The sequence below is a fragment of the Belonocnema kinseyi genome, chromosome 2 (genome assembly GCF_010883055.1).
Source record: "Belonocnema kinseyi isolate 2016_QV_RU_SX_M_011 chromosome 2, B_treatae_v1, whole genome shotgun sequence".
Classification (NCBI taxonomy): Eukaryota; Metazoa; Arthropoda; class Insecta; order Hymenoptera; family Cynipidae; genus Belonocnema; species Belonocnema kinseyi.
Genome location: NC_046658.1, coordinates 74,804,335 through 74,813,307, shown reverse-complemented (window position 1 = coordinate 74,813,307; position 8,973 = coordinate 74,804,335).

Sequence of the window (8,973 nt, the reverse complement as noted above, 5' to 3'; positions counted from 1 at the left end):
GCCATACATGCGAGCAAGTCTACGAAGGATTGGTTGGCAAAGTCAAGGATCCCCGTACTCGCGTGGCCAGCGATCTCTCCAGACCTTAACCCAATGGAAAATGTTTGGGGCATGATGGTACGTGATTTGTATGACAACGGAAAGCAGTACACAACGGTCGCAGAGCTGAGGGAAGCGATCAAATCAGCATGGAACGTCACCGCGAAAAGTCTCGAAAATCTAAATAAATCGATGGTAAAGCGAATGAAAATGGTATTCAAAAATGACGGAAATACTATGAATTACTAATTTTGTGAATAAAATCTTTTTATATGTACGTATTTTGTTGAATAAATTGAATTCTTAAAATCGTTAACTCGACTCATTTATTCACTCAAAAAATTTGGTGCAGTTTGTTCCAATAGAAAAAAAATTATCCTTAAAAAATGGGGTGGCCCTATAAATATGGGACACACTGTATATCCATTCAATTATAAATAATGAAATTGCTTCCCGAGCTGCTTCCTCCACCCCTCAGAGTACAACGCCTGTCCTGAAGAATTCTACCTCTCTTTAAATTGTTCAATTGAGTCCCTTTAATACTTTGACTACCAGAATGTTCTATATACGGTCTCACAAAAAAATTGAAATTGCATACGAACATTGAAAAAAGGGATAAGCGAGCCTAAGCTTTAAGCGCCAAGGATTTCATATATTCCATCGATCATCCTCCAACGAGATGTTAACGTTCAGTTTTGGATGGTCATTAATTTTTCAAGGGACCTCGTCACGCCCCATTCGCACAAATCAGAATGCCTAAAAAAACGGATTCGTTTCGCGTGAGAAGCATACTCCTTGCCCACTGATAAATTAGCATAGACAAATTCGCAGAAGAGTTATAAGAAGAATTCGCGGATTTTTCACAATGGTAGAAGGTGATGATGGGATGCGCAAAAGCTGGATGGTCAGACCTTAAGAACGACTCATTGGAATCCCTCGAGGGGTGTTGGAGGATCAGGGCACGGCGTTCCACACTAAATCACCGCCGCACGTCCGTTTCTTTACTTTGCGCAGATTTTATTGATTATTTTATGGCCGAGAACATTGTAAATCTCTTCATCCCATGGCGAGTGCCCCTGGCCTCACCGTGTGGTGCCCCCACTGAGCCCCCATAGCGCCAATTATGTGAGACGAGAGGTACATTGTTACCATATTCGGCCACTTCGACCTCGCCATGTTAACCCCTCGACGGGGACGAATTGCTGCGGTTTTGTATCTCCGATATGGTATAATGATAGCAAACTAGATTTTCGCAATAAAGTGGCTGATCCTCTCGTTATTTACGTAAGTATAGCAGATTGCTACTTAAGTTCGTTATTCCAGTAATCATGTAATGCTTTCTAGTATGTAAGTATGTAAGTACCAATATATGTATGTACGCATGCGGTAAATGCTTGGAGATACATAACTTTCGCGATTTGGCAAATTGAGAGGCGCAGAACTCGTGTCTACATGTGAGGTGATTTGTTTTAAATCTCGTTAAGGTCTGGAAAAGAATTTTTCGTGAACCGCAGCCAGTTAGGAATGTCAGCAATGGTATATTCTATGTCAAAAATTATAGGAAAATTACTATTAAGAATGAATATTAAGAGAGAATTAGTATTATGTAATTAACGTCATTATGTCATATATCTCCAATGTAATGCAATAATATGTTGTACAGTGCTCAGTACACTAAGACAAATTAAAGATTTTTTGATTCAAAAGGTTTCAGGTGTTGTTTTTCTTAAAAGATTAAAGTTATTATGACATTAAATTTTATTAAATTTCAAATAAGTCTCTCGAACCGATGTATGAAAAAATGTTTAAATTTTACTTTCGTTCTCGTTCGCCTTATTAATTTCTTTGTTTGTTATAAACAAATTAATGGTTATAACTAGCATCTGCTGCATTTTGAGTGCATTTCATGCACTCACAAAGCTTCACAAAGCTTTCGTACGCCACAGTTCACAAAAAAATAGATAAACTGATTGATACTCAAATTAGAAGATCCATACTTTTTATCTCAGGCGTCTATCACTAAACTGATAATCTTCATTACACATTTCTTATAAAAAAATGTTTCTTCGCACTTTCCTGTCTTGGCATACAAGTTTTGCTTCGTTTCTATCCATACATCTTTTCAAGCAAACTTGTGTTTCTATGGCTCTTTATACCTTCTTGCCGTAGAGTTCCGTTCAAACATTACCACCATTCTTTCCTCAATCTACCTCCCAATACGCTTCAGTTTACTTCACCTAAATACACTTGCTTCGTCAAGTAGTAATAATCACAAATATTGGAATAGTTTCAACTCCTGAAAAGAAGAATGGAGAGTTTCTATCAAATCAAGAAACTCAAACTATGTAAAATATACTTAATTTGAAGCAGGCACATGTGGATCTTTAAAGATTTTACAAAAGGGGTAAAATTTGCCAAGTGTCCCCGCTTAAAACTTCAAAGTAATATTCTGATCTCCAAGTTTTCAGCAGATTCTGAATTTCCAGTATATTTAAATAATTAAACTATGTAACTGATTTCTCGAACACCGCCGAAATAGTAAACATGGCGTTGATTGTAAAAATGACGTGATATTTTGGCGCGAATATTGTCAGAACTACTGCTAAGTTTTTAGTTCTGTCAATGTCACCAAGGATCAAAACTTGTAAACTTTCCTACTCTTCTTCGTCAAAAAATATATTGGTGGTAAATGTGACTACTTTTATTTGTTAGGCTTACGATTACTATCGGTACTAATATGAACTACGTAAACGTAATATTTGTCGTCGCACAAAAACTGGTCAGTTGCACCATCCAAATAGTTCTAGCAGATAATATGTACATCTCTACTGATAAGCTAGCTAGTTGACCAAACCAAATTTTTAATAACGTGGTTAGTTATATTAAGTGGACATGAATTACGAATAAATCAGTATAAAAAATACATTGAAAAAGTAAAATGCAGCAGATGCCAGTTTTCTCCACGAGTTTTTTTTAACAATTATTAACGAAATGTATTTAATTTACAATGCAAATTTTTATTCATCAAGAGTAAAACCAATTATCCATGTATTTTCGAGTAAATATCAATAAATTAACCAAAATAGGTAACAGTAGCACAAAATTATCTTTTTATTTTTTAATTTTTATAAAAAAAAAGAATTTTAAATAAGTTCAGAAATAACACCTCTGAAACTTGTGTTACCAAAAGTTCCAAATTTTCGCTCACTGTGTGCTGGGATAGAAGACATAATATTGTGTCTAAAAATGTTTGAAATCCTGGTTTAAAAGTTAAAATTTATGTTTTCATTTGACAAAATTGGAAAAAAATCGTAATAGTTGTTACGGGATCTGAAAAAGCTAAAAAAACGTTGGCAGGTCATAGAACTTTTAAAAACTGACTAAAATTAGTCTGAACGCTGAACGCCATAGCAATGCTTGAACTTCCAGACTATTTTAATTTGTAGTTATTAAATATGAAACATTAAACACCAGCACTGTGTTCTTTACAAAAAATAAATGCATTTGCTTCTAGCGATAAGACTTCTTTTTCCAACAGTTGATCTTATTAAATATTATTTCCTCATGAGTTCTGCATTCGTTAACACGTAATAAACGAATGTGCATTTGTTGACTATGGTGAGCCACAATGTAAAGGGTCGCAATTTCACCGTAAGCATGGAGCAAGAGGAAAACTTAAAACGAGTGGGGGGGGGGGGCTGAGCGCTGGCTCTTTGCACAATTTGATTTACGCGTCGCGGCTCTCTTGGTCCTTCTGGAACAATGTTGTTATGCGTGGTCGCTAATGGTCGCTGCCGGTGCCTTAATTATAACCAAATACGGACCAATCAGCCCCCGGGCTGCATCTAGAGATCGCTCGTTCGAGTTACATTTCTACTCGGTCGGTTAAGCCTTTGCCTGCTGCTTCTTCGTTCTTCGATGCAGCAAGGCTCGTTAGTGCGCGCCCGTAAATCAAACCGCAGGGGTGCCAACCGCTAATACCCACTCGGTAAAAGACCCGAGGAGGAAGGACAAACTTAAGCACTGTACATGAAGACAAACTGCACTGAAAACAAGCTGTAATATAAACTAGACTTTTGTTTAACAATAGTATCGAAAGTAGAGGTGTGCGTTGAAACTTCTTTCCCGAATTCTCCTGGTAAATGAATACTGCCGTGTTAATGAAATGCATCATATCTGCAGTTCGGTTCATTCATCTGTCAATTTTACGAATCTTTACAATAGGACTCAACTGTTCTTGATTCTGATCATTTTCATTCAATACACAGTTTGCAACAAAATTTACATAACGGATGTTCATAAAAACTACGAAAATTTAAGTTATTTGATTCCCATTTTGAATATTCATAAAAGTGGCAGATTATTGAAAGGGGATGGATGGAAAGAAAGAGGGTAAAATATAGGGATGGATAGGGGTAAAAGGAAAGATCTGGAGGTCGTCGCAGGAGGCTGTGAAGGCTTTTGATCGTATAAGGTATTTCCAATATTTCCGTACGCTCAGAACGCGTTCTGGTAGAAATCGGACAACGGCATCGCGTTGTCGTCGATTTGAACGCTCACTGAGCGTTTTCACTTATTAAAAATAAAATATACAAAATAATAATTGATCGATTAGAAAGTATGTTTTAATGTTCACTTTAATGTTTGGTTTCAAGATATTTGTATTTAAAAAAAACACAGTGCAATATATATAGCAAAGTTATGTAGTTCAGTAGTAAATTTCGGGTATAATAAGGTGAAGCTAGTTTGTAGACTGAACATCCGTAACTATAATTCTATATTTCAAGTACAATAATATCATTTGTTCCACTGTAATTAAAAGTAATGAAATTAATTATATATTTCCTACATACAATTGAAACCTTAATGTCAATCGATTAATCTGAACAGAAATTCGCAAAGCCAAATACTTAAGTAGTAAAGAGCCTGTGAAGTCAGGCAATGCTGACTGGCACGCGTCAAATAAATGTTTCAAGAAAACCTTGTTTTAGAATGCACATAGACCTTTAGTGCACGGCCATTAACCAAAAGCACACACTAAGATATTCATTTTTGCTCCCTTATTAATTCATAGAATTGTTTAATATTTAAGCAAACAATGAAGACGTCGATATAAAAATTAAATTCGGATGCAGTATAGCTTTGCAGTTTTAAGCAGACACAAGCACATTTAGTAAGTTGCAATTTAATTATGCCAAAAATAAATAGTAAATATATACTCGTTGAAATATTTTACATGATCTAATGGAAACAGAAAAAAGCGAAATATTCGTTGAGTTGAAAACAATTTAATACAATTTTCGACTGTTCATTTAAATTTTGAAGAGTTTAAAAATAGTTTCATACGCCACTCTCTACAAACAGTTGGATCTTTTTTGTGGTCACTTGTAGTTATAATTAAACGTGTGCTAAATGATTTGTGAGAAAAAAATGTACCCTTAAAATGATTCTTGGAATTTACTCAAATATATTGAAATTAAGTTCCAGTTTTCCTTTTATATATTTATATATAAGAGAACCAAAAAACGCAAAAATTTTTTTGAATTCATAAGGTTTTTCATAAATCCTTTAGTACCGAAATTAGGCAAGGAATTCACCCTGCAGTAGATCCTGATTTACATAAGATAATCTTAATTAACTAGAAAACTGGCAAAAAATCTTGATTATTTTTGTTAGTGTAATATTTTAGTAAGGATACTATATTTTCTGACGATGAATAAGAGTAAAGACAAAAATCCGAGTGCAAAGCGTATGGTAACGCATTATTGAGAGCGAAGTGCGAGATCCAACACACATGACAAAACAAGAATGTGCTTTTGTAATCATTTGAAAACAGAATTGAAAAAATGCCCAACATAAAAAGTTTTCTAGTGTCACAAATTTTTATTTTGAGTTTTATTTTTATATAATATTAATTATCTAACCAAAAACATTCTGCTACGAAAAATATTATGTAAAATTAGTACACCAATTTGTAAAATTAAAGTTGGCCAAGAAATAAAAAAAATCATGTAATGAAATCTATTTTAAAATTGATTTTAAACATTGTATACAAATCCTATCCTACACCCAGCAATTTTTTAAAATAATTTTACTTACAGATTCAATCCCGCTAAATCTTATATCTAAAATGGCCTTTTAAAATTAATTTTAAAGATGTCTCTCATTTCATGTAATTGTACCTTGTGTACCTTGCATACCTATTATGTGTATTTTTTTCAATACCAGTAATTTCATTCAACCCTATCCTCCGCATATCCATTTCAATATTATTTGTAGTCTATAACTACCTATATTTTTTTGAATTCCAGTCTTTTTATCCAGATAAGCAGCATTTTTTGTTGTGAAAGTAGTAGAACTTTATTGACGTGGATAAGAAGTGGATAGACTTGGATAGAATATTGGATATACCATTTTAATGTTGAAGATACAAAATTATTCAAATGGATAGAAACTTTATTTAATTTCGGATTTACTGCTAGTAGAGTAGAAAATAAATTCCCAGGAAGTACTGGTGCTCCTACATTTTTCCGGCTCACTTAGAAGAATTTTTTGATAGGACGCTTAGTTTTTGCGTTAACCGTAAAAAATAACATTTAAAATTTTTGGAAAAACGACGAAAAAAACGAAGAAAGACATAAAGCATAATAAAATTTTAATTAACAAAATTATTCGCCTAAATTAGATCTAAGAGTTTCCTTTTGAATTTTTGGTATAACGCGCATTTATTTTAATAACAAAAACAAGAAAATAAAAATACGTCCGTTTCAATATTAGTGCTCATTATAAATCGTAATACAGTGAAACCCTTTAATATCCCTCCCTTCTATAGCCTTTCCGAGAATTAACACCGCGCCGCAGGTAGATGTAATAGGAGCTGCGCGGGTTGCGCGGGATCTGCGGTTGTCACACAGTCGAAAACGTAGGCGTAATATAAATTAATTCAAATTATACATTTTTCAGGCTAGCTGCGAATAAGGATTATTGCTATATAATAAACAAATCTAACAGGCGCTCCGAAACTTGCCAACTACGTGCGTAGCACGCAACGAGAATATGCCTGCACAGATTTTGTTAATTGCACTCGACACTCAATAGACAATAATAGTATATGGTTTTATTATTTCCAGTAACAATTTAACGACATATATTACCTGGATTCATGTCAGGCAAAAAAATAGTTTAAGCATTGTGAAATTCTTGCATGGAAGATAAATGGCGAAAATGTTCGATGATGTGCAATCATGTTGAACGCAACAAATTATTCGCTTGTAGGCTCCTTTTACTTATGAGATCAAGGGTGGGCTAAAGTGATTCCAGGCGGATCGTCTTATTTGACCCGGTCGAATCTGGTTCGCCGTTGGCTCGCATAACCAGATAATTAATGAAGCCAGTAATGAGCTGATTATTATTAATAATATTTAGCCGAGGTTAAGCCGGGACGACCCAACCGCGGAGGAGTCAGCCAGTTCGTTAATTGAATCTGCCAATCATAGTAATGAGCGCCAGCCAGATCCACTTGTCTGCTTGTTGCTCTTGGCATTTTGGTATCAACCTATCGTCGTACATAATTCTTTATTTTTTTTCTACAAGTTGAGTTGAATTTCAATAAAATATTAATTGATTTAAATTATAAGTCAATACGAAAATGTTATAAAAATAAAGCAACAAATCAATATAAGAGAAGAAAATAATAACTAACTGTGGGCATCCGCACGAAAAGGGCCTTTATGGGCGTCATGTAGTTATAGATAGCGGTATTTATTGGATAAATTCCCGGCGTTTTAGGCCCAAAAGGAACTTTTTAAATTAAAAACCGAGACGCCGGGGCATGTTTGAAGTTGGAACTTCGAAAAACAGTTTTTCGAGGAAAACGAATTTAAACATGGCGAATGCCATTAGCACCCATGTTATATTTTTTATTCGAACTTTATATATACCTACTTCCAGTTACTCTCTGGATATAAATATACTCCTAATTAATTTATTATAGGTTTCAGGAACAAACTCCAATTGAACCCAAAAATTATAATTTTGACTTCAATTTAGAAAAACGCGACTATCTCCTAAAATAGAATCGACCATAAGAGCCCTTTTTATGTGGATGGCCACAACTAATCTTTTATTTTCTATTTTATCCTTGAAGGTCCTTCACAATTTTGAGCAAATACCGTTCATGGAATATATGTCACAAGTCGTACGCAGTTTAAAACCATTTTATGTGATTTAAAATAAATTTATATATGTATGGTAAAAGAATTGTTCAAAATTGTTACGACTTATGGGAGCATTTTATAATTTTACTTTACTTCACATTGTTTCCAAAGGATTTCAAGCTTCGCTCACCTCACTTTTTCACGGTTCCTGTAATTTTTCGGTAATTTGGCGCCATAGAGTCAGATTAGGTCCCTATACTCGTAAAACTATTCGATGACAAAGCCTAGGAGGAATCACCGAGTTTCGAAGATAGAACAGAGAGAAATTTATGTCAGGGCGCCTCAACACGACAGATTAGTATGCTGAAGCATATAGGAGAACGTTAAAGGTTAAAAGGTACGACTAGTCATGATCAGCTTGAATCTTTACGACTTGGATATAACTCTGTGTCTCTTGACGTCGAAATCTTTAAACTCTCTTTAATAGACCTTCTCATAGCTAAAGAATCTATAAATAACGGAGACCAACTTAGAGAGTATATAAATCAAAGCTCAATTTTTTCACTTTAAATATAAATATTATTGAATCACTAATATCGGCTGTGTACACAAATAATTTTAATAATGAATCAAGTTCATTGTTATAAACAAATTATGAAAACAAATTTACGATTGAGTGCTTTCATGAAAGATCAAATTGTTTTACAAGTTTCAATAAAACTGATTTTTTCAAGGGACCGGAATTTTCTTCGAGTTAGGGAGGATTTCGAGTTATAGG